Genomic DNA, 16,467 nt, shown 5'->3' with positions numbered 1-16,467 from the left:
CATGTTTAGCCTGAAGAAGAGAAAGCTGAGAGGAGATATGATAGCCATGTATAAATATGTGAGAGGAAGCCACAGGGAGGAGGAGGGAGCAAGCTCGTTTTCTGCCTCCTTGGAGACTAGGACGCAAGGGAGCAATGGCTTCAAACTACAAGAGAGGAGATTCCATCTGAACTTGAGGAAGAACTTCCTGACTGTGAGAGCCGTTCAGCAGTGGAACTCTCTGCCCCGGAGGGAGTGTGGTGAAGACTCCTTCTTTTGAAGCTTTGAAACAGAGGCTGGATGGCCATCTGTCAGGGGTGATTTGAATGCAACATTCCTGCTTCTTGGCAGAATGGGGTTGGACTGGATGATGGCCCAGGTGGTCTCTTCCAACTCTTGGATTCTATGAGGCTGGATGGCCATCTGTCAGGGGTGATTTGAATGCAATATTCCTGCTTCTTGGCAGAATGGGGTTGGACTGGATGATGGCCCAGGTGGTCTCTTCCAACTCTTGGATTCTATGAGGCTGGATGGCCATCTGTCAGGGGTGATTTGAATGCAATATTCCTGCTTCTTGGCAGAATGGGGTTGGACTGGATGGCCCATGAGGTCTCTTCCAACTCTTTGATTCTATGATTCTATGATTCTATGAATGTTGCATTCAAATGTTGGTCATGGGGGTTCTGTATAGGAGGTTTTCCCCAATTCTGTCATTTGTTGGATTCAGAATGCTCTTTGATTGTAGGTGAACTATAAATCCCAGTAACTACAAATCTGAAATGCCAAGGTCTGTTTCTCCCAAACTCCATCTGTGTTCACATTTGGGCAAATTGGGTATTTGTTTTCTCCTGATATACAACATATAGGGCATCTGGAAGGGCCGTATAAGTCAAGGTGTGCCATCTATATTCCCCCTGTAAACAAATTATGGATGTTACCTGGGAGACAGGGATGGGTTTTCCTAGGACACACACATGTATTTGCTGTTCAACATGTATTAAAGCCCCGCCTAAGCCATCTGAGAAACTCTTGTTGTCTTGACGGGGTTTGGATTTCCCAATAATGAACTGTCAGAAGGCTGCGGGATAATCCACCATAAGGTCACGCAGCATTGACTTTCCAAGCGCAACCAAGGTTAGAGCTCTCTCCGCTTGGACACAAGGGTGTCTATTCCAGGCCAAGATCCAAGAATGCTTTGTTCTCGCCATCGCTGTGCCAAAAGCCTTGCGCTGAAGACACCAAGGTCTGGCAGAGAACGACCCACGCCTGGAGCATTTGCTTCCAGTGCTTGTGGATCCAGGCAGAGGCGGCCTTAGGTAATTTTCAACGGTAAGCAAACGGTATTTTGGCACCCCCCCCCCCCAAACAATCATTGATATATATTTTCTGTTTGTCGTGGGAGTTCTGTGTGCCATATTTGGTTCAATTCCATCATTGGTGGAGTTCAGAATGCTCTTTGATTGCAGGTGAACTACACATCCCAGTAACTACACTTGCCGCATTTGCTCCCTTGCCTGGCCCGCTTTGGGTCCGGAGGCGTGCCTGAAGACCCCGGCGTGTGCCCCAAAAGTCACCTCTTCTCCTGACTTTCTCCTCAACCATTGGGACCGAGAGAGAGAGAGAGAGAGGTGGAGATGCCCACCTTTCCTGAAGGTAGGCACAAAAACAAAGGAGGGAGCGGAGGTGGGAGATACCTCCAGCCGGAGGGGCTCTCTCTCTCTCTCTCTCGGTCCCAATGGCTGAAGAGAAAGTCAGGAGAAGAGGCAACTTTTGGTGCGCAAGCTGGAGTCTTCAGACACGCCTCCGGACCGAGAGAGAGAGAGAGAGAGGTGGAGATGCCCACCTTTCCTGAAGGTAGGCGCAAAAACAAAGGAGGGAGCGGAGGTGGGAGATACCTCCAGCCGGAGGGGCTCTCTCTCTCTCTCTCTCTCTTGGTCCCAATGGCTGAAGAGAAAGTCAGGAGAAGGGGCGACTTTTGGTGCGCAAGCTGGAGTCTTCAGACACGCCTCCGGACAGAGAGAGAGAGAGAGAGAGAGAGGTGGAGATGCCCACCTTTCCTGAAGGTAGGCACAAAAACAAAGGAGGGAGCGGAGGTGGGAGATACCTCCAGCCGGAGGGGCTCTCTCTCTCTCTCTCTCTTGGTCCCAATGGTATCTCCCACCTCCGCTCCCTCCTTTGTTTTTGCTCCTACCTTCAGGAAAGGTGGACATCTCCACCTCTGTCTCTCTCTCTCTCTCTCTCTTGGTCCCAATGGCTGAAGAGAAAGTCAGGAGAAGAGGTGACTTTTGGTGCGCACGCTGGGGTCTTCAGACACGCGTCCAGACCCGAAGCGGACCAGGCGTGGCAGCTCCGCCCCTTGGCCCACCTGCAGATTGGGGAGAGGAGAGGAGGCGGGTGGAGCGCCAGGGGATCGAGAAAGGGAACCGGTCATGGGGAAGGGATCGAACGCGGAGAACGATTGAGCGCCGGCTCTGCTCGCGCACCCGGTGGCCGGGTGGAGCAGGAAGGAGAGGGGCGAGGCGATTCTCTAGGGCCCGGCCCCTTTGGGAAGAGGATCGCCCGGCAGCGAGGCAAGAAAGCCGAGGCTCCCCCCGGACTGCCAGGGCTGTTGTGAGCTGAGGGGGAGCTCCTCCTCAAGTGGCGGTCGAGGGGCATTTACAGAGGCGCCTCTGCACCCCTGACAAAAAAAAGTGTTCTGCAACCGCTTACTTCGCATAATGGACGAGCCGCCCCTGGATCCAGGATACGGAATCCTCAAACCCTGGCTTTTTAGAAGAATCAGAGAATCCTTCAATTTCCCCAGCATCCTTCTCTTCTCCAAGCTTCTCCAAATGACTTCACCTTTGCCTCCAATCTCCTTCTCTCCAGTGAGCAGCCAGGCTTTCTTTCCTGGAGGATGTGCTGGATGGGGCGACCCTCCCCTTGAAGGCCCAGGTTCGCAGCTTGGGGGTCCTCCTGGACTCATCTCTGAGCCTGGAACCACAGGTTGCAGCCATGGCCAGGGGAGCTTTTGCACAATTAAAACCTGTGCACCAGCTCCGCCCGTACTTTGGAAAGTCAGACTTGGCCATGGTGGGCCACGCTCTCATTACATCCAGGATAGACTACTGCAATGCACTCTACGTGGGGTTGCCTTTGAAGACTGTTCGGAAGCTTCAAATAGTCCAAGGAGAGGCAGCCAGGTTAATAACTAATAATATTTATTTATTTATTTATCGTGTCATCTGCAACCAGAACATTGTATTACATTTCTAACAGAACAAAACAAACAAACAGATTAAGAAAAAACCCACAAATTTTGAAAAAACATGGTAGTTGGTTAAATATCCTTTGACTGGTACCTGGCCCCTTGGAATGCTTCTGGTGTTGCCGCAAGAAGGTCCTCCCTTGTGCATCATGTGGTGGGGCTCATGTTGCATTGCAGCAGGTGGTCTGTGGTTTGCTCTTCTCCGCACTCACATGTCGTGGATTCCACTTTGTGGCCCCATTTCTTGAGGTTGGCTCTGCATCTGGTGGTGCCAGAGCTCAGTCTGTTCAGCCCCTTCCAAGTTGCCCAGTCCTCTGTGTGCCCAGCGGGGAGTCTCTCATCTGGTATCACCCACGGATTGAGGTGCTGGGTTTGAGCCTGCCACTTTTGGACTCTCGCTTGCTGAGGTGTTCCAGCGAGTATCTCTGTAGATCTTAGAAAACTATGTCTTGATTTAAGTTGTTGACGTGCTGGCTGATACCCAAACAGGGGATGAGCTGGAGATGTCTCTGCCTTGGACCTTTCACTATTGGCTGCTCCTTCCCGGTGGATGTCAGGTGGTGCAATACCGGCTAAGCAGTGTAATTTCTCCCGTGGTGCAGGGCGCAGACACCCTGTGATAATGCGGCATGTCTCATTCAGAGCCACATCCACTGTTTTAGCATGGTGAGATGTGTTCCACACTGGGCATGCATACTCAGCAGCAGAGTAGCACAGCACAAGGGCAGATGTCTTCACTGTATCTGGTTGTGATCCCCAGGTTGTGCCTGTTCAAAACCAGCCCGGCGTACAGCTGCCGGAAGGAGAGACACTGCATGTTGTTGTCTAACATCTACATGAAGCCGCTGGATGAGATCACCTGGAGTTTTGGAGTTTGATGCCATCTGTATGCAGATGACGTCCAACCCTATCACTCATTTCCACCAGATGCGAAGGAGGCTGTCCAAGTCCTGAACCGGTGCCTGGCCACTGTGACAGTCTGGATGAGGGCGAGCACATTGAAGTTGAATCCAGACAAGACAGAGGTCCTCCTGGTCAGTCGCAAGGCCAAACAGGTGTATGCCCAAGTTTGAATACTGGTGGAGTTTGGGGAAATTGACCTTGACATTTGGGAGTTGTAGTTCCTGGGATTTATAGTTCACCTACAATCAATGAGCATTCTGAATACAACTAATGATGGAAACTGAACCAACCTTGGCACACAGAACTCCTGTGATCAAGTAGAAAATACTGGAAGGGTTTGGTGGGCATTGCCCTTGAGTTTTGGAGTTGTAGTTCACCTACATCCAGAGAGCACTGTGGATTCAAACAATAATAGATCTGGACCAAACTTGGCACGAATATGCCATATGCCCAAATGTGAACACAGATGGAGTTTGGGGGAAATTGACCTTGACATTTGGGAGTTGTAGTTACTGGGATTTATAGTTCATCCACAATCAAAGCCCCTTGAAGCCCCCCAATGATAGAATTGGGCCAAACTTCCAACACAGAACTCCCATGACCAACAGAACGTACTGGAGGGATTTGGGATGAATTGGCGGTGATTTAGGGGAGATATAGTTCACCTTCCACATTTCTGATGGGTATTCGTGCGACCCCAGGGGTCCCGACCCCCAGGTTGAGAAACACTGCCTTAGTGTGTCTTTGTGATCAATGTGTTAACAAAGAGAAGGTGTAAGGCAAAAATGAGATTTTACAAATCCCATTGAGTGTGTGTGTGTGTGTGTGTGTGCAAAATCCCAGGCTCCCCCCACCTCTGCCTTTCTCAGTGGAGAATACCCCCCATTCCCCATCTTTGTGCCATCACAAGACATTAACGTAGTCTGAGAAATTACTGTAAAGGGTGCCAGAGGACTCTGAAATTAATGGGCTATCAAGGAAAGTGGCATAAAACGAGACTCGGAGCCTTGGAGAAGAGAGGGAAAGGGAGGCCGGAGTCGTGATGGAAAAGCATTCGCTCGGAGATTGATCTTGATTTCGAGCCAGGAAGGGAAGAAGGACGGGGCTTTGCCGCTCGCTCGGGAAAAGGGGAGGGGACCAAACGGGGAGCCCTTCTTCTCCTTCTTCTTCTCCTTTCTTCAGCTGTCAAGCTAATAACACTTGTCAGCAAATGAAATGTGAAAGTTACAACTAAACAATATGCCCAATGTGGCTGCCGCTCCGGTTTTGGGTGGCTCATTGAGAGGCATCTCTGGATGTAAGAATGGCAGAGGCAGAATTTGCTACGCAAGACTCTGTTTAGTGACCAAAGTGTAACCGATCCCTCCGGCTGTGGAGTGACAGAAGAACGTCCCTAGTGAGTCCATCCTGAATTTTGGCTTGAGGCAGAGCAGGCAATTGTGGCTTTCACCCTTCCTTGTATTTCTTACGATAGGGTCTCTTCGAGGAGAAGATGGGGCAATGTTGACAGGGGATGATAGGGAAAAGGCAGAACTACTTAATGCCTTTTTTGCCTCGGTCTTCTCACAAAAAGAAAGTCATGCACAAGAAGTGGAAAAAGGGAGAAATCACCAAAGAAGAATTCAAAGAAATAGCCAACACCTATAGGGAAAAGGTCCGCAAGGCTAAAGCACAAAACGAGCTCAGGCTTGCCAGGGACATTAAAAACAATAAAAAGGACTTCTTTTCTTATGTCAGTAGAAAAAGGTAAAACAAGGAGGCGATAGGGCCTCTTCAAGGAGAAGATGGGGCAATGCTGACAGGGGATGATAGGGAAAAGGCAGAACTACTTAATGCCTTCTTTGCCTCGGTCTTCTCACAAAAGTCATGCACAAGAAGTGGAAAAAGGGAGAAATCACCAAAGAAGAATTCAAACAAATAGCCAACACCTATAGGGAAAAGATCCGCAAGGCTAAAGCACAAAACGAGCTCAGGCTTTCCAGGGACATTAAAAACAATAAAAGGGCTTCTTTTCTTATATCAATAGAAAAAGGAAAAACAAGGAGGCGATAGGGCCTCTTCGAGGAGAAGATGAGGTAATGCTGACAGACAGGGGATGATAGGGAAAAGGCAGAACTGCTTAATGCCTTCTTTGCCTCGGTTTTCTCACAAAAAGAAAGTCATCTTCAACCTCAGCAAGATGGAGTGGATGCGGGATTAGAGGACATCCAACCCCAAATTGGGAAACAAGTCGTCCAGGAATACCTGGCCACTCAACTATACCCCCGGAGGGGTCGCATCAGAAAACACAGTATGTTCTGTTGATCATGGGGGTTCTGTGTGGGAAGTTTGGCCCAATTCTATCATTGGTGGGGTTCAGAATGCTCTGTGGTTGTAGGTGAACTATAAATCCCAGTGACTGGAACTCCCAAATGACAAGATCTATTTCCTCCAAACTCCACCAGTGTTCACATTTGGGCATATTGAGTATTCATGCTAAGTTTGGTCCAGATCCATCATTGTTTGAGTCCACAGTGCTCTCTGGATGTAGGTGAACTACAACTCCAAAGCTCAAGGTCAATGCCCACCAAACCCTTCCAGTGTTTTGTGTTGGTCATGGGAGTTCCGTGTGCCAAGATTGGGCCCATTACATTGTTGGTGGAGTTCAGAATGCTTTTTGATTGTAGGTGAACTATAAATTCCAGTAACTACAAGTCCCAAATATCAAGGTCAATGCCCACCAAACCCTTCCAGTGTTTTGTGTTGGTCACGGGAGTTCCGTGTGCCAAGTTTGGTTCAATTCCATCGTTAGTGGAGTTCTGAGTGGTCTTTGATTGTATGTGAACTATAAATCCCAGCAACTACAACTCCCAAATGACAAAATCAATCCCCCCCCCAACCCCACCAGTATTCAAATTTGGCCTTATTGGGTATTTTTGCCAAATTTGAATGCTAGTGGGGTTGGGGGTGGGGGTGTTATTGATTTTGTCATTTGGGAGTTGTAGTTGCTGGGATTTCCAGTGACTGAAAATACACTTTGCCTATCAGATATTTACATTACGATTCATAATAATAGCAAAATGACAGTTATGAAGTAGCAATGAAAATAATTTTATGGTTGGGGATCACCACAACACGAGGAACTGTATTAAGGGGTCGATTGAGAAACACTGATTTAGAGGAAAATGTTGGGGTTCAGCCTGTGTGTGAACCTGAACCTGATTCTCTGATTGTATTTCCTGATGCTACTGAACAGGCTACTGAACATGTATTTTTCCCTGATGGTATTAAAAATGTTGATTCTGAGGTCAGTGGCTTGGAAAGTGAAACTACACATCTGATGAGAATGTTTCAGAACCAAGCGGTGATAGCTCTCCAGAGCAGCTAACACCTGGCTTCCTTAATGAGGATAGAAAAGGACAGATTTGGAAAAACAGGAGTGAATCGCAGAGTCTGCGAAGGTCAAGCAGATTAAGGGAAAAGGAGGCGCAGGCTTCAAAGCCTGGAGGCGTGTCAAGAAACAGTTTCTTCAGTTTTAAGTGCCTCTCCACAGGCGGTCTCGTTAGATCAGGCATCGTTTAGACTGAAGCATTACCTTGGCAGATTTCCCGTTTCCCGTGGCCTACATCCCAAGAGGCTTCTAGTGCTCCAAGTACGGTTAGTGAAATGCTAACAGGTTCCAGGTTTTTGCAGTGAAGCTTTTGGAATTTTGATCTAGTTGATAGATATTCCTGACTGCTGAATTTTACTGTGTCTTTTTGACTTTGCATTTTCCTCTATTTTGTAACCATTTTTCATCAATAAAAAGGGATTGTTTTTTCCCACAGTCAAGTGTGGTGGATTGTTGTCTTACGGTCTCGTTTCCTGATCTGGGTTGCAACAGAAAACAAGGAAAAGGGGAAAAGGCAAAGCTCAGCTCCGAGGCTCATTGGGCAACGCAAAATATTATGCATATAGAATGGAAATGTTGTTTCGGTGTCGTAGTTTGAAGACGAGCACAATTGGATTCCTGGTCCCACTTCTATAAGTAGCCTTTAACAGGAAATCAGTACAAATATGTCACTCTCTTTCCCGGCTCTTGCTTTCCTTTCAAGAGCACAGACATGCGGAATACATTAGTGTCTGTCAGACTCTTTGCAATGCGTTCCGAGGGAGGGAAGGAGCTCTCACTCCGAGACACGAGGCACCCCAAACACTCGGAAACCTGTTCGGAACGGGAAGGTTCCTCCTTCCTGGTGCGCTGCTATATTCTGCAACCACTTGCTTCTTTTCTGCATGTGTGTGTGTGTGTGTGTGTCATGTCACTGGAAGGCTTTTCCATCTGGGATCTCATGCCGAGCTGTTCTCTTTCGGTAGGAGTTACGCAAGGCAGGATGTGAGTTAGACTGGAGGAAGTGACACGGCCTAGGATCATAATTTAAGCAGGCACCCATCATTAACCATTTTGAAAGATGCCGCCTTGTGCATAGTAACTTCTAAAAGGCACCAAATGGGAAATATTTCCCCTGGCACACATTAAAGAGACCCTAAACAACATCTAAAATGGGCAAAGTGGGCCCTTACACACACTTAAGAGACCCTAAACAACTTCTAAAAGGCACCAAATGGGCAAAGTGTCTCCAGCATACACTAAAGAGACCCTAAACAACTTCTAAAAGGCACCAAATGGGAAATATTTCCCCCGGGACACACTAAAGAGACCCTAAACAACTTCTAAAAGGCACCAAACGGGCAAACTGGCCCCTGGCACACACTAAAGAGACCCTAAACAACTTCTAAAAGGCACCAAATGGGCAAACTGGCCCCTGGCACACACTTAAGAGGCACCAAATGGGCAAACTGGCCCCTGGCACACACTAAAGAGACCCTAAACAACTTCTAAAAGGCACCAAATGGGCAAAGGTGCCCTTGGCACACACTAAAAAGACCCTAAACAACTTCTAAAAGGCACCAAATGGGCAAATTGGCCCCTGGCACACACTTAAGAGACCCTAAACAACTTCTAGAAGGCACCAAATGGGCAAACTGGCCCCTGGCACACACTTAAGAGGCACCAAATGGGCAAACTGGCCCCTGGCACACACTAAAGAGACCCTAAACAACTTCTAGAAGGCACCAAATGGGCAAACTGGCCCCTGGCACACACTTAAGAGACCCTAAACAACTTCTAAAAGGCACCAAACGGGCAAACTGGCCCCTGGCACACACTAAAGAGACCCTAAACAACTTCTAAAAGGCACCAAATGGGCAAACTGGCCCCTGGCACACACTTAAGAGGCACCAAATGGGCAAAGTGGCCCCTGGCACACACTTAAGAGACCCTAAACAACTTCTAGAAGGCACCAAATGGGCAAACTGGCCCCTGGCACACACTAAAGAGACCCTAAACAACTTCTAGAAGGCACCAAATGGGCAAAGTGGCCCCTGGTACACACTTAAGAGGCACCAAATGGGCAAACTGGCCCCTGGCACACACTAAAGAGACCCTAAACAACTTCTAGAAGGCACCAAATGGGCAAACTGGCCCCTGGCACACACTAAAGAGACCCTAAACAACTTCTAGAAGGCACCAAATGGGCAAAGTGGCCCCTGGCACACACTTAAGAGACCCTAAACAACTTCTAGAAGGCACCAAATGGGCAAACTGGCCCCTGGCACACACTAAAGAGACCCTAAACAACTTCTAGAAGGCACCAAATGGGCAAACTGGCCCCTGGCACACACTTAAGAGACCCTAAACAACTTCTAAAAGGCACCAAACGGGCAAACTGGCCCCTGGCACACACTAAAGAGACCCTAAACAACTTCTAAAAGGCACCAAATGGGCAAACTGGCCCCTGGCACACACTTAAGAGGCACCAAATGGGCAAAGTGGCCCCTGGCACACACTTAAGAGACCCTAAACAACTTCTAGAAGGCACCAAATGGGCAAACTGGCCCCTGGCACACACTAAAGAGACCCTAAACAACTTCTAGAAGGCACCAAATGGGCAAAGTGGCCCCTGGTACACACTTAAGAGGCACCAAATGGGCAAACTGGCCCCTGGCACACACTAAAGAGACCCTAAACAACTTCTAGAAGGCACCAAATGGGCAAACTGGCCCCTGGCACACACTAAAGAGACCCTAAACAACTTCTAGAAGGCACCAAATGGGCAAAGTGGCCCCTGGCACACACTTAAGAGGCACCAAATGGGCAAACTGGCCCCTGGCACACACTTAAGAGACCCTAAACAACTTCTAGAAGGCACCAAATGGGCAAACTGGCCCCTGGCACACACTTAAGAGGCACCAAATGGGCAAACTGGCCCCTGGCACACACTAAAGAGACCCTAAACAACTTCTAAAAGGCACCAAATGGGCAAAGGTGCCCTTGGCACACACTAAAAAGACCCTAAACAACTTCTAAAAGGCACCAAATGGGCAAATTGGCCCCTGGCACACACTTAAGAGACCCTAAACAACTTCTAGAAGGCACCAAATGGGCAAACTGGCCCCTGGCACACACTTAAGAGGCACCAAATGGGCAAACTGGCCCCTGGCACACACTAAAGAGACCCTAAACAACTTCTAGAAGGCACCAAATGGGCAAACTGGCCCCTGGCACACACTTAAGAGACCCTAAACAACTTCTAAAAGGCACCAAACGGGCAAACTGGCCCCTGGCACACACTAAAGAGACCCTAAACAACTTCTAAAAGGCACCAAATGGGCAAACTGGCCCCTGGCACACACTTAAGAGGCACCAAATGGGCAAAGTGGCCCCTGGCACACACTTAAGAGACCCTAAACAACTTCTAGAAGGCACCAAATGGGCAAACTGGCCCCTGGCACACACTAAAGAGACCCTAAACAACTTCTAGAAGGCACCAAATGGGCAAAGTGGCCCCTGGTACACACTTAAGAGGCACCAAATGGGCAAACTGGCCCCTGGCACACACTTAAGAGACCCTAAACAACTTCTAGAAGGCACCAAATGGGCAAACTGGCCCCTGGCACACACTAAAGAGACCCTAAACAACTTCTAGAAGGCACCAAATGGGCAAAGTGGCCCCTGGCACACACTTAAGAGGCACCAAATGGGCAAACTGGCCCCTGGCACACACTTAAGAGACCCTAAACAACTTCTAGAAGGCACCAAATGGGCAAACTGGCCCCTGGCACACACTAAAGAGACCCTAAACAACTTCTAGAAGGCACCAAATGGGCAAAGTGGCCCCTGGCACACACTTAAGAGGCACCAAATGGGCAAACTGGCCCCTGGCACACACTAAAGAGACCCTAAACAACTTCTAGAAGGCACCAAATGGGCAAACTGGCCCCTGGCACACACTTAAGAGACCCTAAACAACTTCTAGAAGGCACCAAATGGGCAAAGTGGCCCCTGGCACACACTTAAGAGGCACCAAATGGGCAAACTGGCCCCTGGCACACACTTAAGAGACCCTAAACAACTTCTAGAAGGCACCAAATGGGCAAACTGGCCCCTGGCACACACTAAAGAGACCCTAAACAACTTCTAGAAGGCACCAAATGGGCAAAGTGGCCCCTGGCACACACTTAAGAGGCACCAAATGGGCAAACTGGCCCCTGGCACACACTAAAGAGACCCTAAACAACTTCTAGAAGGCACCAAATGGGCAAACTGGCCCCTGGCACACACTAAAGAGACCCTAAACAACTTCTAGAAGGCACCAAATGGGCAAAGTGGCCCCTGGCACACACTTAAGAGGCACCAAATGGGCAAACTGGCCCCTGGCACACACTTAAGAGACCCTAAACAACTTCTAAAAGGCACCAAATGGGCAAAGTGGCCCCTGGCACACACTTAAGAGGCACCAAATGGGCAAACTGCCCCCTGGCACACACTAAAAAGACCCTAAACAACTTCTAAAAGGCACCAAATGGGCAAAGTGGCCCCTGGCACACACTTAAGAGGCACCAAATGGGCAAAGTGGCCCCTGGCACACACTAAAGAGACCCTAAACAACTTCTAAAAGGCACCAAATGGGCAAACTGGCCCCTGGCACACACTTAAGAGACCCTAAACAACTTCTAGAAGGCACCAAATGGGCAAACTGGCCCCTGGCACACACTAAAGAGACCCTAAACAACTTCTAAAAGGCACCAAATGGGCAAAGTGGCCCCTGGTACACACTAAAAAGACCCTAAACAACTTCTAAAAGGCACCAAATGGGCAAAGTGGCCCCTGGCACACACTAAAGAGACCCTGAGACCCCCAGTGATTTTTTAGTTCTGTTAATCCCACAAACGAACATTACATATGTGTGTGTGTGTGTGTGTGTGTGTGTGTTTGTGTGTTCATTTGTGGGATTAACAGAACTCAAAAACTACTGGGGGAATTGACCCCAAATTTGGACGTGATACACCTAACAACCCAATGTATGTCCTTCACTCAAAAAAATTGCTTTTGTCATTTGGGAGATGTAGTTGCTAGGATTTATAGTTCACCTACAATCTAAGAGCATTCTGAACTCCACCAACAATGGAATTGAACCAAACTTGGCACACAGTTCTCCCATGACCAACAGAAAATACTGGAAGGGTTTAGTGGACAGTGTCCTTTGGTTTTGGAGTTGTAGTTCACCTACATCCAGAGATCACTGTGGACTCAAACAATGATGGATCTGGACCAAACTCTACACAAAGACTCAATCTGCCCAAATATGAACACTGGTGGAGTTTGGGGAAAATAGAATCCTGACATTTGGGAGTTGTAGTTGGTGGGATTTATAGTTCACCAACAATCACAGAGCATTCTCAACCCTAGCAACAATAGAATTGGCAGGGGACGGCTATATATATATATCGTCCCCTGCCAATTCTATCGTTGCTGGGGTTCAGAATGCTCTGTGATTGTAGGTGAACTATAAATCCCAGCAACTACAACTCCCAAATGTCTATATATATATATATATATATATATATATATATATGGTTTTGTGCATTTATTGTAATGTAATTTTTGTTTTTTGGCTTTTTAAGTACCGTACCTTCATGATTACATAGGTGGAAAGCACATGCTTGTGTCTTGGCAGGGTTAGACTTCCGGTGGTTATCTTTGTACTCGCTGGAGAGACGTGAGTTGGATTTCGACTGTTTCAAAGTATTTTGCTTGGGTTGTTAGGCCAAGGTCATCATTTACTAACAATACCCTGTTTTTCTGAGAGTCATTCAACTTTATTGCATGTTAACACTTCTTAAAGCCTTCCTTACAATTAACAAAAAGTGTTTGCAACCTTGGAAAAAAGCACAACAGGCGGAGTGGCCTGGATCACTCAGGCAAATTGAGTGTTTAGCTCTCATAGGGACAGTCTGAAACATGTGTGGTTAGGTAGCTTGAAAGATTCTCGTCTGTTTAGATAGCCGAAACTATTTTGTTTTGCTTGGTTTCGAAAGTATGCCGATTATTTCAAATGTTCAGCCTGGAAGGAATGTGAAATGGTTGCGCTGCTGCCTGAGTGTGAACTTAATACCCCTGGTTGGCTTTGCTCTGTGAGCTTTAGCCCAGGAATCCATTCAGACCTCCCATTGTTTGGAGGAGAAATTAATTTCTATTGAAGAGATGCTGGCTTGTTCGCGAGGAGCAGAGAGCGGAGCATGCAGCCGTAATTGAAACAGCCGCAAAGCTCTGAACTCTTCTGTTCCCGAGGCTGGAAACGGACAGATTATTCTCCTTACAAATATCAGAGAATTCTATGTGCAGAGCTTTGCAGGGGAAACAACAAAGAGAAGACCTTGATTCAAGCAGCTTACAGGCTCTAATAATGCAATAGCTATTGGAGATAGAGAAGGGATTTGGGGTCGTTTCTAACATTTTGATGCTTTTGTGATAGAGTTGGCACAAAATAAATGTTAGTTGTACATCCTTTATTTACTATTATTATTTACAGCTTTCATATTCGGCCCTTCTCCTCACCCCGCAGGGGACTCAGGGCGGATTACAGTGTACACTAGGCCTGGGCGGTTTCGTTTCGTTAATTCGTAATTCGTTAATAATTTGTTAATTTTTTCAATTACAAAATGATAACGAACCATTCTGGAGCAATTATTTAAAAAAACGTTTTGTAAATGCTTCGTATTTTGTTATTGTGTTCGTTTCGTTATTGTTTTGAGGTCGTTTCGTTATTATTTCCGCATGTCTGGGCCAGTTTTATGGTTTAATTAGTGAAAAAAAATTATAATATCACACCAACAGTCAACAACAGAGGGAGAGGGAAGCTTCAGAAGTTTTTGGAGGTTTTTTAGCATATTTCGCGGTCGTGTCCGCCATTAACGAATCGATTCGTTATTGTTTCGGAAATCGATTCGTTAATTTTTTACCATTTACGAAATTTCGTAAATATCGAACTTTTTTAAGGGAAAATTTTGTAATTATTTTAAATATCAAAACAAAAAACCCCCCCAAATACAAATCGATTTTAGAAACAAATTTTTCCATTGTTACCCAGGCCTAGTGTACACATATATGGCAAACATTCAATGCCAATTTTTGACATACAAACATATACACAGAGGCTATTTTAACTTTTTCTGGCCGCCAGGGGAGCTGTCGCTTTCCCCGTCCATCTGCGACGCTGATGAAGCACTTCCGCATTCCCCGCATGCTTCCCCGCTGGAATGCTTTGCTGGAGTCTTCTTTATGGCCTCATAAATCAGTTAATTTAGCCTCCCTACACTTTAAGGTGGCACCTAATGTGGAGCTGTTGCTTTCATTGTCCATCTGCAACACTGATGAAGCACTTCCGCATTCCCCGCATGCTTCCTCGCTGGAATGCTTTGCTGGAGTCTTCTTTATGGCCTCATAAATCAGTTAATTTAGCCTCCCTACACTTTAAGGTGGCACCTAATGTGGAGCTGTTGCTTTCCTCGTCCATCTGCAACACTGATGAAGCACTTCCGCAATCCCCGCATGCTTCCCCACTGGAATGCTTTGCTGGAGTCTTCTTTATGGCCTCATAAATCAGTTAATTTAGCCTCCCTACACTTTAAGGTGGCACCTAATGTGGAGCTGTTGCTTTCCTCGTCCATCTGCAACACTGATGAAGCACTTCCGCATTCCCCGCATGCTTCCCCGCTGGAATGCTTTGCTGGAGTCTTCTTTATGGCCTCATAAATCAGTTAATTTAGCCTCCCCACACTTTACCTAATTTTCCTACTTGACAGATGCATCTGTCTTTCGGGTTGCAAAGGTCGACAACAGGCTACACACAATTGGTTGGAAACCCACTCCAACCCAGGCTGGCTTCGAACTTATGACCTTTTGGTCAGAGTGATCTTAATGCAGCTGACACTCAGCCAGCTGCACCACAATCCCGGTGTAGAACAGGCATGGGCCAACTTGTGCCCTCTCCAGGTGTCTTGGACTTCAACTCCCACCATTCCTCACAGCCTCAGGCCCCTTCCTTTTCCCCCTCAGCTGCTTAAGCATGAGTACAAGACTTTCCCAAAGATCTTTAGTCATGAACATGGAACAAGAGCCAAGAGCCACACAATAACACAGTGTTGCCTGATCTGACTCTTAAGAAAACAATCCTTTTATTTAAGGACCATAGAGCCACAAAGTCCGAAATACCTGGAAGGCCGAAGTTTGCTCATGCCCACCCTACAGTATCAAAGCTTAAGCAGCTGAGGGGGAAAAGGAAAGGGCTGGAGGCTGTTAGGAATTGTGGGAGTTGAAGTCCAAGACATCTGGAGGGCTGAAATTGGTCTGTGCCTGCTGTAGAGGAAGTTTCCTTGCACTCCACACAGGCAACAGAGCCTGACATTGGTTATGGGCCCAGCTCTCATGTAAGCCGCACCGAGTCCCTTGGGGAGATGGTAGCGAGGTACAAATAAAGTGTTGTTGTTATTATTATTATTAGCTCTCAGCTTAAGCGGCTGGTGGGAGCGAGGAAAGGGCCTGAGACTATTAGGAATGGTGGGAGTTGAAGTCTAAGACACCTGGAGAGCCAAAGTTGGCCTATGCCTACTGTAGAGCAAGCTTCCTTGCACTCCACACAGACAACAGAACCTGATGTTGGTTATGGGCCCAGCACTCAGCTTAAGCTGTGGGGGGGGGGGGGAGAGAAAGGGCATGAGACTATTAGGAATGGTGGGAGTTGAAGTCTAAAACACCTGGAGAGCCAAAGTTGGCCTATGCCTACTGTAGAGCAAGCTTCCTTGCACTCCACACAGACAACAGAACCTGATGTTGGTTATGGGCCCAGCACTCAGCTTAAGCTGTGGGGGGGGGGGGGAGAGAAAGGGCATGAGACTATTAGGAATGGTGGGAGTTGAAGTCTAAAACACCTGGAGAGCCAAAGTTGGCCTATGCCTACTGTAAGAGGAAGCTTCCT

The 16,467-nt window shown here is 47.5% G+C and overlaps 1 protein-coding gene across 1 annotated transcript in view; it reads left to right on the top strand.

The window, feature by feature from the left end:
- The window catches only part of MAMLD1 (mastermind like domain containing 1), a 184,222-nt gene that overhangs the window by 98,886 nt on the left and 68,869 nt on the right, over window positions 1-16,467 (top strand). The gene's annotated exons all lie outside the window — the stretch shown is intronic.

Source organism: Anolis sagrei, chromosome 10, assembly GCF_037176765.1.
Source record: "Anolis sagrei isolate rAnoSag1 chromosome 10, rAnoSag1.mat, whole genome shotgun sequence".
Lineage (NCBI taxonomy): Eukaryota > Metazoa > Chordata > Lepidosauria > Squamata > Dactyloidae > Anolis > Anolis sagrei.
This window is presented reverse-complemented; position numbering and strand designations above follow the sequence as displayed.